Genomic DNA, 22,652 nt, shown 5'->3' with positions numbered 1-22,652 from the left:
TATAGTGATGTTGAATCCCACACCGGGAAACCGGTTCGCCTCAAGGATTCTGGTGGAGGCAAATATTTGACAAAAATAAATGTAGGAACGTATAACATCAGATTCATGAACGAAGACACTAAAATCCACGAACTAGAGGAAGAACTGACTAAAATACAGTGGGATATTATCGGCATATCCGAAGTAAGAAGAAAAGGAGAACAAAAAATACAGCTAAAATCAGGAAATTTGATATACTATAAAGGTAACGAAGAAAACACCAACAATAAAGTAGGATTTAGAATAAATAAAAAAGTAGTTAAATAGATACAATCTACCAAGGGCATATCGGATAGAGTAGCATACACGATGCTTAAATTAAAAAGAACGTCCTTAAAAATCATACAGGTTTACGCTCCAAAAAGTATCTACAGCGATGAAGATATTATTAAACATTTCTACGAAGACATAACAGCTATGGAAGAAAAGAAATCAAAATTAACGCTAATAATCGGGGACTTCAATGTCAAAATAGTAGAACAACTATATAAAGAAGAAGACAAAGTAGGGCACCATGGATACGGCAAAAGAAATGATAGAGGACACACATTGATGAATTACTTGGAGGAGAAGCAACTATATGCAATGAATACATTCTTTAAGAAAAAACCCCAAAGAAAATGGACATGGATTAGTCCCAATGGTGAAACTAAAAACGAAATTGATTATATTCTTTCAACGCAAAAATCCATGGTTAAAGACATAACAGCCCTAAATCGCTTCTCAACTGGTAGCGACCATAGACTAGTCCGAGCCAAGCTGATAATTGATAGTAGATTTGAAACAAGAAAGAAAATGGAAAATAATCAGAAATTAGACATGGAAAAACTAAAACAAGAAAAACAGACGTACGAAGAGAGAATAAAGGAAATATTTCCGACCAAGGAAGATATAGAACACAAACATATCGATGAAATAAACATGATATTTACTGAAACTCTAATGAAAGTGGGTAAATAAATAGCACAGACAACAACAAAAAAAAAAGTTTTATATCCCAGGAAACAAAGATTCTTATGAACACAAGAAGAACATTACTAGAACAAGGGGACAGAAATATAATGGAATACAAAGAAATAAACAAAACTATTAGAAAAAATATCAAGGAGTGTAAACGGAGAGTACAGGAAGAAAAGATAGAGAAAACAATTGAAAAAAAAAATAGAAACATGAAGTGCTTAAAGCAGAACCTGGGAAATATACAAATTAACAGCGTAAAGAACAAAGAAAGAGTGGAGACCAACAATATAAAAGAAATTTTACAGATAACGCACGAATATTATACAAATCTCTATAAAACAGAACAAAAACCAACCCAAGAAATCCGTAATCAGTTACAACTAAAAATAAAGAACGTTAACTCTGACCTACAACCAGAAATTAGTAAAAATGAAATAAAAAAGGCACTCAAAAAAATGAAGAAAAACAAATCTCCTGGGAAAGATGGAATAACGGTGGAAATGCTAAAAAATGGGGGGAAAACTACAGTGGAAGTCCTTTATGTACTAATGAATAAAATGTTGAACACAAAACAAATACCCACCACATGGAACGAGGCAATAACACTATTACTATTTAAGAAAGGCGATAGAAAAGATCTGAAAAACTATAGGCCCATAACGCTAATGGATGTAATGTACAAACTGTTAACTAAACTACTATCAAACAGATTAACGACTAAGTTAGATAATTACCAGTCAAGAGAGCAAGCCGGTTTTAGAAAAGGATTCAGTACAAGCGACCATCTGCTTACGATAAAAATATTAATTAAAAAGGTCAACGAATATCAAATCCCAATGTATATGGCATTTGTAGACTTTGAAAAAGCATTAGATAAGGTGGAACATTGGGCAGTAAAGAAGTATTTGCAAAATGGGAGAATAGACTATAGATATCTTCTTCTTTATGTGCAGTCTTCTACCGAAGGTTGGCGACCATCAAACGATAGGTTTCTCTGTTTTGTGCAGCATGTATTATGTTCGCAGCTTCTGGTATTTGAAACCATTCTCTCAAGTTTTTCAGCCAGGATTTCTTCTTTCTGCCCAGACCTCTTCTACCTTCAATCTTGCATTCCACGATAAGCTGTAGCCGACTGTACTTATCATTACGGAATACATGGCCCAGGTATGACGCTTTCCTCCTTTTAACAGTTGTTAACAATTCCACCTCTTTACCCATTCGTCTTAATACCTCTGTGTTGGTCACTCTGTCTGTCCAAGGTATTTTCAGTATGCGTCGATACAGCCACATTTCTAGAGCCGCTAACTTCTTTATAGTTGCTGCTGTTAACGTCCACCCTAGATATACGGACTTAATTTCCAATATATATGATCAAGCCACAACATCCATCAAAATAGTTGAACAAACGGAGCCCATTAAGATGCGGCGAGGAGTCAGACAGAGTGACACTATATCACCCAAACTATTCAATTAAGCTTTGGAAGACGTTATGAGGAAATTACAATGGGAAAAACGGGGTATTAACATAAATGGCCAATACTTGAATCACTTGAGATATGCAGACGACATTGTATTAATAACAGATAAAAGGGAAGAATTAAAAAATATGAAGGATGAATTAAATAGCGAATCAACAAAAATAGGTCTACAAATGAATTATAATAAAACGAAAATTATGACTAACCAACCAGAAGAATTAATAATTACAATTGCACAAACAACTATAGAACAAGTAAAAGAATATGTATATTTGGGACAACTAGTTACATTAAATAAAGAAAATCAGACCGGAGAAATAAATAGAAGGATACGGTTGGCTTGGGTATCCTTCGGAAAACTTTCCTATATACTAAAAAATAGAAAATACCCCCAATATTTAAAAATAAGAGTCTTCAACCAATGTATACTTCCTGTTCTCACCTACGGTTCTCAAACTTGGACGTTTACAGAGCAAAACATGGAAAAAATAGCAAAGACCCAAAGAGCCATGGAAAGGCAAATGCTGAACATCAGGCTATCAGACAAGAAAAGAAATACTTGGATCCGCAACAAAACAAAAGTAACCGATGTATTAACGCTGATAGCAAAACTTAAGTGGAAGTTCGCTGGACATACCATAAGACAGAAAGACGACAGATGGAATAAGATGATTATACTCTGGAGACCATATAGTTACAAACGAAAAAGAGGAAGGCCACAAATGAGATGGTCAGATGACTTGAAGAATCACGCAGGCCCAAAGTGGATACAAACTGCTTACAATAGAGAGACGTGGAAGAAGGAAGAGGAGGCCTATGTCCAAAATTGGACAGCAAGGGCTGTATAGATAGAAAGTTTGCTGCACATGGTATTAAAAGAGTCGCTGAACTTATTAGGGGTCAATTTCCAATGGTTAATGAACTAGTACCCTAGTACTAAGGGAAATAGTAGAGAGGGAAATATCCTAAGTGATACGGCCTCAATCTTGAACCAATGGGTTGAAATTTTCGACGCAAAATTTAACGGCCATTGTATCGAAGAAGCAGATAACACCGTAGCAGATCGAAATTATTGGAATCTATTTAGCCCAAACGAAAGATCATCTAACACTGAAGAGGTTGCCCAAGCCATTAAAAGGCTTTAAAATAATAAATCACCAGGAACTGATCAAATTTGTAGTGAGCTCTACAAGAATGGTGGCGACGCTCTGCTACAAGCAAAACATAAAATTTTATTTCTTGTCTGGCAAAATGAGACTATGTCCTGTAAATAGTCTCAAGGCGTGATATACCCATTACATAAAAAAGACGATCAACTCCTGTATGACAACTACAGAGGTATAACTCTGTTAACAAATGCTTACAAAATACTAGCAAATATTCTCTAAGAAAAGCTACAAGTTTACACAGTTGATCAGATTGAATCAATAAGACAGATCCTCGAGAAAACATTAGAGTTTAATATTGAAACCCATCATCTATTCGCCGACGTCAAGGCCGCATACGACAGCGTCAAGAAAACAGTACTATACCAATCAATGCGTGAGTTTGGTATACCAGAAAATCTTATCCGATTAACGAGAATGACAATGTTTAACTTAAAAGTTAGCGTTAGGATACAGGGAGAAAATTCTTGATCCTTTGAGATAAAGGATGGACTCAGACAATGAGATTTCCTGGCTTGCCTCCTATTTAACATTGCCTTGGAACAGGCAGTCCAAAACACAAATTAGAGACGGCGGTACTATTTACAACAGATCGATACAAATCTTATCATACGCTGATGAAATTGTCAAAATAGGGGTAGCAAGCTAGATGTTGAGCAATATTTCCTAGAATTGGAAACGACAGCGAAACAGGTCGGTCTAGTCATCAACGAAGACTAAACCAAGTACATGTTGGTTACTAAGGATCCTATAGCAAATGAGGAACGGGAAACAGCATTTGAAAGACATATCTTTGAACGTGTTGACAACTTCACATACCTTGACTCACTAGTGACTACTACCAATAAAACAAGCAAAGAAATTAAAAAACGAATAAATCTACAAATAGGGCATAGTATGGACTCCAAAAACAATTCCACTCAAGAAATATCCAAAGACAAGCTAAAATTATTATATACAAAACAATGCTGAGGCCGGTCCTCACATACGGGGCGGAAACATGGACTCTAACGCAGAAGGATGAAAGACTTCTGGGAATATTCTAGAGTAAGATACTCCGCAAAATATTTTGAGCTATAAACGATCAAGGGCAGTGGCACAAAAGATTTAATTTCGAATTATACACACTTTTATGAACCAGATGTAACGTTCATTAAAACACAGTGACTTGATGGGAGTCGATGAATATATAGTCGGGGAATATATAACGATGGGAGTTCCTGCCTTTTCTGAATTCGCTTTGTGATTCCTTAAGTGTGCTGTCAATTTTTTCGGTTATCATTTTGTTTAATATTTTTTGTACCTTAAACATTAAATTAAGGATCCTAGATTATTGTCAGCCAAAATATAACTAAATTAAGTATTAAATTATTGAAGTAAAGTATTAAACCACATTTTTGTTATAATCCTAGTCAAAATTTAACTTTCACGTTTGCTTTAATTAAAGTAGTAATACTTATTTTAAAAAAAGCACTGGTGATGGAATATTCATTCCGAAAACGTTCTGTGATGTAGTCCGATAAGATTTTTAAATTATTATACCCTTTAAAAGGATTTTTCAAATAAAATTTGTATGCTTTTATTAGATCTATGAAGGTTAGATAGAGGCTTTTTCCTGTGTTTACTTTTTTCTCTATTATGTGCTTTAATGTATAAATAATTTACACACAAACGTCCTGCTCGGGACACACATTGTTCCTTGGCTTCTTGCTGCTTGTATTCGTTTTCACTTAAGTCTTGATAACTTTTGGGTATAATTTTTTAAACGTTGATGTTACTGTAATTCCCATCCATTCTTATGAAATGATGTTAGAAATCCTATTATCCACTCGTCTGGTATCTTTTGCGTGTTAATGCACCTATGAATCAGGTGTGTTATCACCCTGATCAACTTTGTTGATCCGCTTTTTATCATTTCCGCTGAATTATTTTCTAGACCGCTGGCTCTTCTATTTTTCAATTCGCTAATTACCTTCTTCATATTATCTGTTGCTAGTTATATGGGTTCTTCCTGTAGTTCTCATAAATGTTTCTCTTTTTCTACGTAATATTAATTTCTTGCTGAGTTTCTTTTTTTAGATAACTCTGTCTATCTTCATTGCGTCTACTTTCGAAAGAGATGCAAACATAGAAAACTGTATCCTGTTTTCTAACGAATCAACATTTTGTTTAAATGCAACTGTTAATGAACAAAATATACAGGGTGAGTCATGAGGAACTTTACATACTTCTACCATATGTAGAGTTCCTCAGGGAGCATATCATGTGGCCACTAAAAAATGTCAACTCCTCTTCTTTATTAATTAACAGGGTGATTTGTGTAATTGACCATTTATTTCATTTTACTGTAGTGTTTATACGGCTCATTTAATTTTTTTAATTTTTGCATGATACAGTACACTACTATCAAGCATTCGACTGGTATTAGCTAAACTAAAAAATTCCAGGACTGGCTTTGGAAAAATTAATTTAGGGATTCGTATTAAATATTACACCCTGTATAATTTTTTTTTAAATGCAATAAGTGATTTTTAAACTACATAAATGGCCAATGAAAACGGCATATGCGACAATGTTGTCGCACTTTTATTAAATTTTTAGTGAACGATCAAATCTTACCAAAAATAGAACAACCGTAATGAAGTATCAAAGTATAAGGTATTAATTTAAACAAATGTTATAAATTTCAAACATTTTAATTAAAATGAGTTCCTACAACATAATCTAATACGTAGAAAATTAACATCTTTACTGTCACTTTGTATTATCTCTATGATAGAATCAATTGTTTTTCAATTTTAAATTTTTACTCATAGATCGTATTGGGGCATTATTTTCGATAAATAATAAATTAAATTGATTAAAAAGTCAAACCTCTTGTATGTGTTAGTTTTTGTTGATTGTAAATGATTAAAATTTTATGTCAAATAATAATACATTGCATCAACTGTACTAAATAAAAATAAATCTAAAAAAGTTTAAAATGAAGGTTGGCGTTGACCGTTTGACGTTTCTTGATATTTTATACCCATTGTCATTATTGTCATTATCAATTGTTATTTATGTCTACAAGAATACATATTTCTTCTGTCATATCTACGTTAAGTACATTGTGTTAGTTTTGGTAGAGCTTTTGTTACTTTCGTTCAAAATGCCACATCAGTTTTCGACCACAGAATATGCAGACATAATATTTGTTTATGGATTCTGTAATGGGAATGGTAGGGCTGCTAGTAGAGAATACCGCAGGAGACTTCCTAATCGTCGGACTCCCAGTCATCCAACATTTGGGTCAGTTTTTAATTATTTGCGAGAAAATAGCACTTTTCCTAGTGGAACAACAGAGCGACATGTAGATGAAGCGCAGGAAGATGAGTCTTACAAAAAAATAATCTATACAACAACAATAAAAACAAAAACACAAAAACAATAAAAATAATCTAGACAACAATTAATTGATAGAATTATACATTGTTGTAATACTATTAGAAACGATCCCCAGAGTATCCGTAATTCAATACGTCAATTAACAATTCGGCAACAAAAATGTGTACAGGCTGCAGGGTTCCATTTCGAAAATCTATTTTGAATTATTTTTATTTTGTTATTATGTTATTATGTTATTATTGTATCTTTTCCAGTTCTAATTTATGGGTTTATCATAACTATGTACATATTTTTATATTTTAAATTGTTCTTCGATATTGTTAGTAGTTACTGTTTTTTGTTGTGCAGTGACTCAGTTTATCATTTCAATTAAAATGTTTGAAATTTATAACATTTGTTTAAATTAATTACCTTATAATTTGATACTTCATTATGGTTGTTCTATTTTTGGTAAGATTTGATCGTTCACTAAAAATTTAATAAAAGTGCGACAATATTGTCGCATATGTCGTTTTCATTGGCTATTTATGTAGTTTGAAAATCACTTATTGCATTTTAAAAAAAATATATACAGGGTGTAATATTTAATACGAATCCCTAAATTAATTTTTCCAAAGCCAGTCCTGGAATTTTTTAGTTTAGCTAATACCAGTCGAATGCTTGATAGTAGTGTACTGTATCATGCAAAAATTTAAAAAATCAAATGAGCCGTATAAACACTACAGTAAAATGAAATAAATGGTCAATTACACAAATCACCCTGTTAATTAATAAAGAAGAGGAGTTGACATTTTTTAGTGGCCACATGATATGCTCCCTGAGGGACTCTACATATGGTAGAAGTATGTAAAGTTCCTCATGACTCACCCTGTATGCTTTTGGAGTCCAAAAATTTAAGATTGGTTTCAAGAAGGTCATAGCCAAATGACACAAAAGTTAATTTTCGCGTTTATAAAATAAAACAATAGGTTAGGAATGTAGACGCTGAGTATTGGAATACTGTTCGCAAAAAGCAAAAGACCAATCAATATGTAGAACGAATATGGTAAAAAATTTAAGTCACGACTGATGTCATATGAATCAAATACGTTGTTAATGATAACAATAATATAATATATTAATATTTCAATCTATAATTGATATGGTTGACCTGTTAATGACTAATAACATAATTATATTTATTACCGCGGGAGTGAGGGCCAGTAATTTGATTGAAAGAATACTTACAGGTATTCAAATAAATAATTCAATTTTAATTCAGGAACACATCAATATTTGTTTACATTTAATCATTTTGAAAGGTTTTGCCACTGTTAAACATAAACACTTAAGTATTAGGTTACATTTGATTAAAAACACTAACACATTAATCGAGGGAAAGGGTGGTTGGTGACAACACACCCTGTAGAACCTGCATAGACGGAGCTAGAATTTTATTTCGGGGGAAAAATAATAATATTATGATTATGGATATTGTATTTTATACCTGGATATCGTATAAATTCGTATTATAATATGGTAAGTATAAATAAGTTACTTCTAAAAGAGCAAATCTTTACGAAATTGCAATAAACTAGAATTTTATAAATACTTTCTACACTGTATTATATTAATGTCTTCATATATTTTTTTTGTTTAAATTTACGTGCATCTAAAAATAATTTTCATTGACACGTGAACTAAAAACAATGTTTACAATATTTTATTTAAAATTTAAGTAAAAATTTAGGTACTCTTAATATATAAATATAATTTTTTTTTAAATATCTCATATCAAATTATATAGTTACAGTCTTTCGAAAAACTAATGAAAGAGTTGATTAAACCAGGCGAATTAAGTATATCACTAAGGGTATCAGTAATATTATGCTATCGTCGGATGGGACTGAAAGTACTGCATTCAAGTAAGACATACTGGATGGAAAGGCGTTTGTTGTTACAGTGTTCACAAACTGGTGGATTTCCAGAACTCATGAGTTAACCGTGAATGAATCGAGTGTGACCTATTCTTATTCTTCTGATTATTGCTTTGTCTCTTTTTTTGTATAGGGTTATCGTATTTTTGGTTATATATGGTGTAATTTGTATGTACTTGTACTCCATTTTCCAATACCGATGTCTTGATGGAGCTGTATTCTTTCGATTAGAAAACTGGGAGAGTTAGCTTTTTCGCTGCTTGGTCCGCTTTTTCATTATCAGTGACACCTACATGCAAAGCGATCCAAATTATGGAGACTGAGGTGCCCGATGACAATCGGGCTATAATAGCTGATGACAGTGATTGTGACTCGATGTCGAGTCAAGTCAAATCAGTTAATAAAACAAGTACGGTACAACCTAGACATTTTAAATCATGAGAGTGTAAAGCTACTGTATAAAAAACGATTAGACCAAAAATTAGAAATGGGTAGTTTTGAAAATACTGAAGAACACTACGAACACATCAAAAGGTCGATTCATTTAGCAGCAGAATAAGCACTGGGTAACTGTGACAAAAACCATAAAGGAATAAAACCGTACTGGTGGGATAAAGAAATAGAGAAGGAAATTAGAGATAAACGTCGGAAATACCAAACATTATTAACAACAAAAACAGAAAACGATAAAACAATTTACAAAGAAGCACAAGCCAAAGTAAGGAAACAGATAACTCAAAAAAAGAACGAATCATGGGAACAGAACTGCCAAAAGATCAACATCTACGTAGAAGGTAGAAGAAGAACAGAGAGTTGGAGATTGATTAAAAGTATGAGAAATAATAAGAAAAAAGACGTTATATCACCAATAACAACAGAAAAATGGGAAGAATATTTTAAAAAATTACTAACAGAACAAAGACCAGAATTTACTAACATGGAAGACAACCCGATAGGTATACGTATAAATTCATCACCATTACAAATAAGTAAATCAGAGATGGAAGAAATATCCAAATCCCTGAAAAATGGAAAATCCCCTGGTCCTGGTGACATCCCTGCAGAATTAGTGAAAGCCGGCACAGACAAACTCCAGGAACAGAGAAAACTCTTTCAAGACTGCTTGAATGGGGCCGAATTACCAAAAGAATGGAAAGTATCTATCATCTCAACTATCCACAAAAAGGGCAGCAAGGATCAGTGTGAAAATTACAGAGAAATTGCGGTAAACAGCACAATAAGTAGGATGTATGGGAAACTTATAAAGAACAAAATAGAAAATGACTATAGAGATTCCGAAGCAGAGGAGCAAGCTGGTTTTAGAGCTGGGCGATCCACAGTAGACCACTTGTACTCTATTACGCAAGTTATTGAGAAAAAAATAGCCGTCAATACAGAAGTTCACCTGGTGTACATAGACTTACAAAAAGCATATGACAGTGTACTCCTCAGTAAACTATGGTCAACCCTACAGCAAACCAACATTAAACATGGTTTTATCAAAGCAGTTCAAAGTCTGTATAATGGAACGACTGCAAAAATTAAAACTGGATCAAGGATATATGAGGGATTTAAGGTCACGAAAGGACTAAAGCAGGGTTGCTGTATTTCGCCTACCCTTTTCACAATTTATCTGGAACAAGCACTCAAGCTGTGGAAAAGAAAATGTAATGGCATGGGAATCCCTCTCAACGACGGGACTATACTGTACACCTTATGTTTCACTGATGACCAAATACTGATTGCTCTGGATCATGACGGCTTGAGTTACATGACTCGGAAGCTAATAGAAGAATACAATAAATGGGATCTCGAAGTCAACATTAAGAAAACTGAAACCATGTGTATTGGAGGGACAAAGCAGTCCATTATATTAGAAATTAGACACTGTGATGAATACAAGTACCTGGGTATGAAGATAACTCAAGATGGAACACTCGACGCTGCTATAAAAGACAGAAACATACAGGGTAGAAAAGCGATATCCATGATGAACGGCATTCTGTGGGACCAAACAATATCTAAAGCAAACAAACAACTCATATACAACACCATACTTAAAAAAGTAATCACATATGGCAGTGAAGTTTGGCCAATGAAACAAAGAACAGAGAAACTGTTACTAGCAACAGAAATGGATTTCTGGAGAAGAGCAGCAGGCAAATCAAGAAGAGATCGGATACCAAATGAGAAAATACGAGAAATGATGGGAGTCAAGCATGCAATAGTTGATGACATAAAAACAAAACAGTTAATATGGTACGGCCATGTACAGAGAATGCCAGATGACAGGATTCCGAAACAGATTTTGACGTGGACACCACAAGGAAGAAGAAAAAGAGGAAGGCCGAGAAGAAGCTGGAAAGAGGGAATTGAAAAAGGACTAGAGGAAAGAGAAATCCCTCCAGGCCTATGGTTAAATAGAGAAGAATGGCGGTTAGGAGTCGGAAGGCGTCGGAGAACGCTGTGAACCGATAGTAGTAGTAGTAGTGACAGTGATTGTGTACGTCATTGACTAGTGGCTGTTCTTAGCTTAAGGTTCTCAGTGAGTGAATCGATGACAGTGAGTTGGTGCATAGGGCTATGCATTTGTTGCTTTTTGGTGTGATTTCCAGAACTTTATGTATTCCATATAATTTCCCTGTATTGTAGGAAGACGAAATGATGCTATTGTTTGGTCTATTGTAGTAACTGCGCAGCTTGTACCATGTTTATCCTTACTGGCAGCAGTGTGGAATATTGTGTCAAACTTTTCCATATTTATCATTTTATTGAATTCTTGTGTAAGTAGAAGGGTGGGAGTTACCTTTTTGTCATATATACATAGACTAGTGTGAAAAGTAGGCAGCTTTCAGGTCCAAGGCGAGGTATGAGAGATATAAATAGGGGTCATGTTTGAGAAATCGATATTGTCAATGAACTGGTGTAATTTACGGTCAATTAAGCATACCGACCTAGATTTTTCTATGGGCATCAATTGTGTGGGTCTGGTCACAAGATTGGCAGCTGTGTTTAAGTGGTTAGCAGACACCATTGCAAAGGCATTCAAAAAAAGTTTTTGTCTCCTAATGTTCAGGCAGGCTTCGATATGAAGACTTTCAGATGGACTGGATCTAAAGGCACCAAGGCAAATTCAAAGAGAAGTGTTTTGAATGACGTTAAGAGAATTTAGGAGAGAGTTTCAGGCGGACATATAGAGCATGCTTCCATAATACAGTTTTGACCTGATTAGAGCTTGGTAAATTCCTTTTATACAATTAGCCTTAGTTTCTTGTGTATGGTTTGTCCAGGACAGTATTTTATCAAACTTTACACCTAAGATTTTTTGGTTATCTACTGCACGAAGAGAAAAAACTTCCATGTAGCTGTTAATTTGGTTAGGGAGACCTGTATTTTTTACTAAACTAGATAGGTGCTGATTTGGATGCTGCAAATTCGAATCCTACTCTTGCTGACGACTTATTGACATTCTCTAGGGCTAGGGTGTTTTGAAGTAAGGCACATGTGTTAGTTGTGCTCCTACCTTGACAAAATAGTAAGAGATCATTAGAGTAAATAGCTTGCTGGACTGGTGCTTTTATCATAGAGTAGTGTCATTAACCCATATTAAGAATAGTGTGGTGCTAAGAACAGAATGTTGTGGTAACCCATTCTCTACAATTTTTGGTGCAGACATTTTGCCATTTACGGATACTGGAAACGTTCTATCCGTTAAAAAGTTATTAATGAAGGTCAATATGTTACCTTTTAATTTGAGGTCAATAAGTTTTGCGAGTATGACTGATTTAGAAGTATTATCGAAAGCTTTACTGTGTCTAAAGCAACGGCTATTACCTCATTCTTATTTTCCATGGCGTATGCAATTTCAGATTCTAGTGTGACCAGATTGTTCACAGTACATCTATTTTGTCTAAATCCTGACTGAAATGGATTTAATAATTTGTGCCGTTCTAAGTACCAGTTGAGGCGATTATTTATCATTGTTTCTAAGACTTTACATAATGAACCAGTTAAAGAAATAGGTCGAAATGAACTCGGTAATTCTAAGGCGGAGTTGTTTGTTTTAATTGGTATCATAATGGATTTCCTTCATAGCCTGGGAAACTGTTGGTCCATCCATAATGTATTGGACAGATCTTATAATTTTCTTAACGTATCCGAGTGTAGTTTTTTAATAAATATTGTATTGGAGGAATGTCGTCTGGTCCAGCAGCAGAATCTTTTAGAAAGTTAACAGCAGAGTTCGTCTACAGTAAACGGTAGGTTAAGTGGATCGGGCTTAAGTGAGAAGGACTGAGGAGGGTGCTGTTCATCTTGTGTCTGTACATAACTAATTCTGTTTTTCCATTTGCCAAAAAAATATTGTGCAAAGGTATCAGAAATTTTCTGGTCATCTATAATAACATTATTTTTGTGGATAAGATCGGATATTTTTTAATATGTTGTGTTGTGTCTTTTAATTTTTTTTTATTTTGTTCCATACTTGTGTTGGAGGTGTGTACGCGGTTATAATACTGAAGAATTTATTTCAAGAATCCGGTTTACTTTATTTTAATACTCGCTTTGATTTGGTCTTTAGTCTCTTGAAATTAATTAAATCCTTTACTGATCATAGAGGATTTAATTAATAAGGTAGATCGCAAAATTAAAATAAATTAATAAGAGAAAAGATAGTTCAGAAGAACAGCTAACAGTATAAGGCAGACCCATCGAATGAAAAAATGAAGCTAAAAAGGCACAATGAAGTAAATTTGGTTTCGGTACCAGGGTATAAAGAAATTATCGATAACGATATTGCTAATAGTCTTGCTAAAGAAGCTAATGTTCCTTTTATCGAACCAGAGCCATTCTGCAATGTAAAAAAGCGCCCATAATGGAGGATGTTAGAAAGTGGAAAAAGGAGCTGTAGGAAATAAGTGTAGGCAAGCATTACTAAAGGCAGGCAAAACTGGTATTGCAACATTCTTACAAGTTACGTAAAAATACTCTTGGAGCTTCAGAAGACTAAACTCAGATTAATCACAGGTCTTCTCACTCGAAATTGCTTACTGATATATCACCTCTATAAGATCGGCAAAATAAACAGAGTAACATAAATATTGCAGATCCAAAAATTCAGAGGAAACGGCCGAAGATATTGTCTGCGTTTGCAACACTTGGCCAACTACTTAGAACAGGTCTATTTAGAATCTGGCCAAGTAACAAATAAATCTCCTAATCGATAATAGAGAATTCTGGAAGCCTAGATCTGTTGGACTACATATATACGTGGGGTATATACAAAAAATTTATCAGGTCGCAGTGTTGAAATGTCTACGAGGTCAATCGACCTGTTTGAAATCTACAATATACGTCTACAAGGTTCTTTCCAAGCTTGAGTATTTAATTGAGTAAATGCAACCCATCTTCACTCAGAAGATTAGAAATATTCTAATAAGTCTAGATAACTCTAATATTACTCTAAGAAGTCTAGATTTACTCTGATTACAATTACATGTAAAAATGAATTAGAAGTTTTGACTTTAACGGAATTTTACCTTCGGTAAATATGTATTTAATAAAAAACGTGTTAGATGTTTGCTTGCGAATGTTTCCGCTAGTTCCGCACCTGCTCCTCCCTCACTATGCTCCCGTCAATCTATTAATACTTGACGTTGTGTTGAATATTTACCGACTGTTACGCTCTCTTTATCTACCACCTTTCTAATATTATTGATGACTGGCTGGACTCTATTCAAAGAATACACCCCTTAAATTACTTTTCTCATCAAGATAATATCGGTTAGTGTAAACTTGGCTACATTACATACTCGTTTATAGGTGTTTTATAGAAATGGTCTCAACTAAATATTTATATTAGATATGAAATCTTTACTTTAAATAGAAACATATAATATAGATGCAAATACAATATGTTTTATATATTGGTACTAGGAAAATAACGGTCAGAGAGAGAATATTAAATTCCTCATACGGGAATTTACGGTGTCATCTGATGGGAATATACTTCTTTTTTATGAAGTCCCATGTAAAAGATCTAGATGTGATATGTCTGGTGATCGAGGGAGCCACCGGAAAGGATCAATGATGGAACAATGAGGATAGCTCCATCGTTAAGACAAAACAGATTTCTAAAATTATTTTAAATAAAAAATTATAAAATTATTTAACTGCAATTTCTAACCGTTTAAGTTACCATTATAAAAGTGGAGAGCTATAACCTGGTTGTTTCTGATCATACAAAAGACATTAAACTCCCATCGCTCTTGACCATCACGTACTCTTGTTAAATATTGATTTACTTCGCTCCAGCAATCCAAATTGTGCCTATTAAACATTTAGTTTTTTGTAACTTTTGATTTGTCACACCACATAATCATATAATATTCCTTTAAAATTCATGATTTTCTTGACATTTTATCGTTACAAATTCTGCAAATTCGATTCTTTTATGTCTGTTTCCTTTAAACTTTGAATAGATGGCATTGGTATACCTAAATCTCTCTGCGCACAACGTAATGACGCGAGGCTTGTTAAATTTTTAAGTAATCTCTTCACGGTGTCACGGGTAGCTCGTGGTCGATGTGATTATCTTATAGAAAATAAAGCCCATGTTCTAGTAATAACTCTAAATAAGATTTTTGAGTTTTAATTTTATTTGTATGTGTGTTTATTTAATATGGGATAAAAACATGGGTATTGGAGTTGATTTGAATAGACATATGGGTAGAGAAGGAGCAGGAATAGACAGGATTCATAGGCTTGGGGATGGGAATAAGGAATGATGAAGGAAATAGTGTGATTAACTTTGTAGTGGCTTGGGATTTGGCTGACAGCAATACGTTCTTTATTAAGACTGAAGAAGAGTATGTTACCTATAGTAGCGGAGGAAGGGAAAGTCAAATAGATTTTGTGCTGTGTATAAGAATGAGAGGTATCATTGTATAAAAATAAAGGGGACATTTTGGACTGTATGAACTATAGAGGGTTAAAGTTGATGTAGCACACAATGAAAATTTGTTATAGAGAAAGTTAAGGAGATGGCTTCTTGGTCTTTGCTGATGATATCGTAAGTTGGAGTGTTGGAGAATTGCTATTGAAGAGGGAGGACTTAAAATTAGCAGGTCGAAAACGGAGTATACGGGGTTGGGTACATAGAATTGCTTGTAGAAAAACTAGGACGAGTAAGAGAATTTAAATACCTTGGCTCCTACATAACAGAAAAAAGGACACTAGATCAAGAAATAGTCCACAGGATACAGTTTGGTTGGTTTAACCGGAAACTAACGAGCGGGGTACTTTCTGATCAAAAATTTGAGAAAGGGCTGAAAGAAAAGATATACCAAGAGTGTGGTGAGACGGGAAGACTACAGTCTCAAAAAATATTTAAGAACAAAGACTGAAATGATTTGGTCATGCCAGACGTAGAGATGAAAACTATGTGGGACGAAGGATAGAGCTGTTGGTAGGAAGAGAAATGGTTGGGGACGTAGAATTGCTTGGAGAAAAGCCAGAATGATTAGGAGAATTTAAATACTTTGGCTCCTACATAACGGAAAATGGGACACGAGATCGAGAAATTGCCCACAGGATACAGGCTGGTTGGTTTAACTAGAAACTAGTGAGCGGGGTACTTTGTGATCGAAAAATCGGGAAAGGGCTGAAAGGATAGATATACAAGAGTGTGGTGAGATCTGCGTTGGTTTACGGCGGTAAATTGTGGCCTGTAAAGAAGATGGAGGTAACAGAAATGAAAATGTTACGGTGGATGTTGGGTAAGACTAGAAGGGACAGGATCAGAAATGACTTGATTATGGAAAGAGCCGGGGTGACTATAGTCTCAAAAAAGATTCAAGAACAAAGACTGCAATGGTTTAGTCATGTCAGACTTAAAAATGAAACATATGTGAGATGCAGGAGAGCTGTTAGAAGTTTATGGAAGGAGAGGTATAGGAAAACCGAGGAGAAGATGGAAGAACTTTGTGGCAGAAGTTCTGAGAGAGAAACGTTTAGGTGAAGAAGACCTGATGGACAGAAATCAGTGGCGACGAAGAGTGAGGAACATCGACCCCTGAAAAGGGAAAAGCTGAGGAAGAAAAAGGATAGGGTTTGTAAAGTCTTGCTTTAGTCTTCCCTTTTCAAGACATGGAGTTTTTGTTTATGTTTGAGGCGATTTTTCGTTAATGACTCAAGATCGGCGTAAGTGTCGAGGCAGGGGTTTAACGGCGCTTATCGCCGATCGAGTCGATTTTCGGTGGGCAACTTTTTCTTGGACTAGTTGAGGTGGCCGGTTGAGAAAAATACCAGATGCATTCAAAAACGGAACAATTCCTTTTAAAATAGTTTTAACTTTCTTTAGAAAATAGCGTCGAGGTTAGCTTGGCTAGTTCCTCACCTAGATGCAGGTATCGTTGTGCAATGAGATTGGGAAATCGCAGAAAACCAATCTCCCCCTATCCTTGTGTAAATTGAATTAACTCTGAAGGAGTTATTTCAGGGAACTCATTTCTTTTTTTTATATATAAGGGTTGTTTGTCGTGTATGTCGTTTTGTCGATAGTTATTAAGTGCCTTTTAGGAACTAGAACTTAGGTAGGATGTGACGGGATTAAGATCTGGTTTGTATTGTCATATTCCCCATGTCAAATTTTAAATTTTTAAAAAGTGACGAGAACATTTAGATTTTAGAAAATGTAGAGGGCTTTATAATAATGTTAGTTTGATATTTTGTGAAAACTAAAAAATATTCACAAAGACTATTTTATGTGTTCCGCAGAGAAAATGCACTTAAAATGAAAAAAAAAAGAAAAAAAGTGTTTTTATTCCGTTAGCACCGTTAATATAAAACCATTTTGCCAAAAATTGTATAGATTAAACTTTTTGTCAACATAATAAAAATCAATAAATATAGGGCTCTCTACATTTCCTAAAATATAAATTTTCGTCACTGTCTAAAAACTTGCAATTTAAGCAAAATTTTAGCGTTTACATATTTAATACCTCAGATTAAAGTCAAAATTAAAACTGTCATAACTTTGGTTTTCGACCACCTAAAGGCTTCAATAAATGCTTAAAATTAGGTTTTGTTATTTATTTTAATAATTCGGTATGATTTAATATTGACGAATAATGAAATAGATGAGAGATATTATTAAGGACCACATGTGCTGCTTGCTTAATTATGAAGTAAAAAGCTTAATATTTAGGCGCTCAAAAATTAGTAAAAGGTCGGGACCAAGGAATTCAATAAGTAGACATTATTATATACATTTATTTACCTTTATCTAAATGTTTATGGAATTTATAAGAAATGTGAGGAGCAGATAGATGAAACTCAGTTTGACTTCAGAGGAGGCATGGGTACAAGAGAAGCATTATTTGCGTTGACAGTACTCTTGCAGAAATGTCGGGAATATAACAAGAGTGCATATGTATGCTTCATAGACTTTAGGAAGGCCTTTGACCGAGTGCAGCATATGAAGTTAATAGATGAATTAAAAAACATCAATTTAGACAAAAATGACATTGAGTTTATTAAGGCTATATACTGGAACCAGAAAGCAGTAGTAAAGGTGAACGATATAGAAACAAATAATATACCTGTCTTGTCTCCGACGCTTTTCAACGTGTACTCACAGGTCATATTCAGAAAAGCCTTATGGGAAAGAAAAGAGGGAATAAGAATTGGTGGAGAAATCATAAACACCATGAGATTTGCAGATGACACGGTAATTATGGCTGAGAGTATAGAAGAACTACAAACTTTACTAGATGCAATAAATAGTGAATGCATTCAAATGGGACTTGACATCAACACAGATAAGACCAAATTTATGATAGTACCAAGGAGTCCAATAAATAATGAACAACTAACTCTTGGTGGACAGCAAATAGAGCGAGTGACAAAATATAAATATCTGGGAGCTTACATCAACACAAAATTAGATCCAGACCAGGAGATCCGGGTACGAATAGAAATGGCAAGGGCAGCGTTCTTAAAATTCAAACAATTGTTCTGTGACAAAAATCTGAATACTGCGCTGAGACTGAGGTTTGTTGAATGTTACGTCTGGTCGCAACTATTGTACGGGGTAGAAACATGGACACTAAAAGCTCAAATAGTTAACAAGATTGAAGCCTTTGAACTTTGGATATACCGGAGAATGTTGAGAATTCCATGGACTGCCAGGGTCACCAATGAGGAAGTGCTGAGAAGGATGGGTCGAGACAAAAAATTGTTGAGAACGATAAAAGTACGCAAGACTGCATTCCTTGGACACATACTAAGAAATAATAAATATAGTCTTCTGCAGGTCATCATGCAGGGTAGAGTCGATGGCAAAAAGGGAATAGGTAGAAAGAGGAAGTCATGGCTGCGAAATATACGGGACTGGACAAACATGACTGTAGACGAATTATTCCACGTTGCAAAAGACAGAGAAGCTTTTAAAAATGTGGTCGCCAACCTCCGTTAATGGGGACGGCATAGGAAGAAGAAGAAGAAATGTTTATGCAATTTGAAATTGTCAGAAAAAAAACTATCCCTTTACAAATTGATACAATTTGATTTTCGAAAAACTGACTATTTTTTAACAGCTGTATCTTATAATGTACTTAATGGAATCTACTAATATACTAATACTCGTATGTAAGGTATTGAAAAATCCAATAATTTAGCGAAGTCTACAATTTATTTCCTTTTTTGATTAAATTTTGACAATTAATTGAAAATCATAAAATTTTTTTTTATGTTAATTAAGTATTTTATTAAGTTTTCTTATCGTTCTTCTTGACCTATAAAATAAATCTTCTACGATTTTGTGCATTATTTCATCAAAAAGTTGACATTATAAAAAAATGAGATATTGTGAGTTAAAATCCGTTCACTAGGCTCAGAGATATAGCTCTTCGAATATAGGATAAAAAGGCTCAAGCTCAATTTTTAGGCAGGCAAAAAAAATAGTTCAAGATGCGAGCCAAGAAATTCGTTAAGTAGACATTGTTGGATACATATAAAGCTATTTTCATCTAAATTTTTATGCAATTTAAGGTTGCCAAGAAAAAGTACTACCAGTTTACAAATGATAAAAAATCGCCAAACGCATCGATGCCGTGTGACGTTCGATCACTGCGACTGCATGTTCATTGATGGCTGCCGTGATCTTTGCCGTCCTTCCAAGGCTTTCAACGGTACCAAATAAAAGCGTGCACACACAACGATCTTTGTCGACCCACCAGAGGACCAGTTGCGTTTTTGGACACTGATCAAGCTACGTCGCTCCGTGTTGCTACGTAGTTCTGTGTTGTTTATTGTGATTGTGTGTACTCCACCTAACAAACCTTTGTAGATTAATAAACGCCATCGAGTAAATGTCGTGTAGTGTGCGTGCAAAGCATCATCGACAAAAGTTCGATTGTCCAAATTCGATGTATGTGCGCCTAGCCTTGGTCTTGTTATTTTTCTGTGCACGGGGCCAGGATTCGAGCGCGATCCCACTAGAGCATTTCCGCAGTGAAGCGAAATGCGAAGTCGACCGGCTGCCCCGCTTGGCTACTTGACCGACACCTTTTCTGATTAACGTTTAAAATCAAAACCAATCCTAAAGAGATTTTGGTTTGACTGGGCTATACCTAATTAATTAATTTGTATAAAAATGAAAATATAAAACGAACACACTTCCAAAACCACTTATGAAAAAGGTTAATTTCTTATTAGCTTGGATACTCATTGAGTATTAAATCTGAGAATTAAATCTGTTCACCCTGTAATTCGGAAGGTAATTAAATAAAGCCAAATTTCTACACCGCCTTTATAAAAATAAATATTATCGTTTATCCATAGTATCTTCATTCGATACGTTTCGTTCCCTGTTAAGCCTTCTTTTGTTTGTCATTGATAAAGGACGGAGCTAACAAGTGATGATGGTGTATTCCCTAAAGAGGGGTGGAAATTGACGCAATTATAACGAGCCCCTTATACATTGAAAATAACAGGCGGAATTTTATTACTGCGCACCCCAAATTAAAGAATAATGATTAGAAAAAGTGATTTCAAACAGTTCTTATTCTGATTTAATCGTAGTAGTAAAGTATTTCTTTTTTATATGCTTTAAAATAATATTGCTAAGAGACTCACTTTCTATTATAATTTTAACAAAACAAGGGAATTAACTGTACTTGACAATCATTTATCAATATGTATAATATATATATTGTTATAATCGATTGTCGATTTACAAATTTTACAAATTTAGAAAAATATTTTAAGAATTATATATGCAGGCATCTGTTTTAGAATTAAGATATAAATAAGCATATTTTTGTACTCCAGTGAAAAGTGCATCATAGTATTTAAAGTGATTTCAAGAACTGTTAATACTCAATAGATTTGAAAGAACAAATATAGGTATAAGAGTTTTACGAAAGACTGAACATTGAAAATTAAAATACGGTTTCGAGTTTTCCTAATATTACAAGATATCCGACAAAAATAGAGTTTGACTTCGGGGTATTCAAAATTATTGTATGACGTAGATTTTGTTGTCGAGCCAGAGTCGGAAAGATATTTTTTTTATTAGAGTGTGTTGATTGGTCAAGGAAGAGATTTTAGAAAATCGTATGAAAAAAAAGATTTTTAAAGGGGAGTTTGATACGAGATTTGGAAGAGAAGGTTATTTTAATTTTCTTCATAAAATTATTAAAGCAAAATAAATGTGTGTTCTTGCCGGTTGGATAAAAAGTGAATAGTGGGAAAAGTTGTGAAATTTTTATGGCAGCAGCCAAACAGTAAAAAGCAGATATTTTCAAACAATTGTAAGTTTATTATTTTTTTTTAATAACAACAAATTTTCTCAGGCGAGGCTGTCCATGTCTTTTTGAGAGGACACCAGATATGGAGAGTTGTAAGAAGCATTTGATTGTTTATTTCGATAAGAGATAATTTCTTTGGGCAAAGATCGACCCAGGAGGAAAGTATTTAGAACTAGGAGAAGCAGAATTTTAAGAAGAGGAAGCCCTGTCAATTTTCAGATTAAATTTTGATTTAAAATTTTTAAAAGACATTCAGAGGGAGATAGAGATGTTTTGAAGTTATCGGTTTGTGAATAGAAACATTTTTTCTTATTTGATTCCTAGAATTGAAGAACTTATTAGGAACATATGATTAGTATGTTTTTGTATTTTTTTCAATTTAGATGTCATTATTTTGATCTGTTAGAAAATTTTATTTATTTTATATAGCAAGTATATAAATTTTGTATTGATAAAGTAAATTTATATTTAATATTTATGTATATTTTTTATTATTCTATCATTCCTTTTAGTTCCCTTACTTACAGATACAACAGATATACTGAGCCACGAGAATACAGTCTGAGACAAATTGAATTGTAGGTAAGGTTGTTGAAATAATATATTATAATTTAACATTCATATTTTTCCTTACCATAATATATATAGATCTTACACCTCCTAACGCTTTTAATACTGAGGGGTCACAGATACCAAGAATAATTAAAAAGATACTGCATCGCTAAACGCGGCTCTAAAATGTATTGAGATGGAATAACTTAGTAGTGTAAAGTATTCGCTTGGACTTAACCTTTAAAAAGTCGTTATTTTCGGTCTGTCTACATCAAACACTGGCTGATTGTAGTTCGCGCACGTGTTCTCTGTATGTTTACGAGACTTTTATTAGTTTTTTTCGTT

General features: G+C 34.1%; 1 protein-coding gene across 1 annotated transcript in view; it reads right to left on the bottom strand.

Moving 5' to 3' along the window:
* Positions 1-22,652, bottom strand: part of fuss (SKI family transcriptional corepressor fussel) — a 130,621-nt gene that overhangs the window by 82,991 nt on the left and 24,978 nt on the right. The gene's annotated exons all lie outside the window — the stretch shown is intronic.

This window comes from Diabrotica undecimpunctata, chromosome 10 (assembly GCF_040954645.1).
Source record: "Diabrotica undecimpunctata isolate CICGRU chromosome 10, icDiaUnde3, whole genome shotgun sequence".
NCBI classification, from domain to species: domain Eukaryota; kingdom Metazoa; phylum Arthropoda; class Insecta; order Coleoptera; family Chrysomelidae; genus Diabrotica; species Diabrotica undecimpunctata.
The sequence above is the reverse complement of the archived record's forward strand: the minus strand, read 5'-3'. Positions and strand labels throughout refer to the sequence as shown.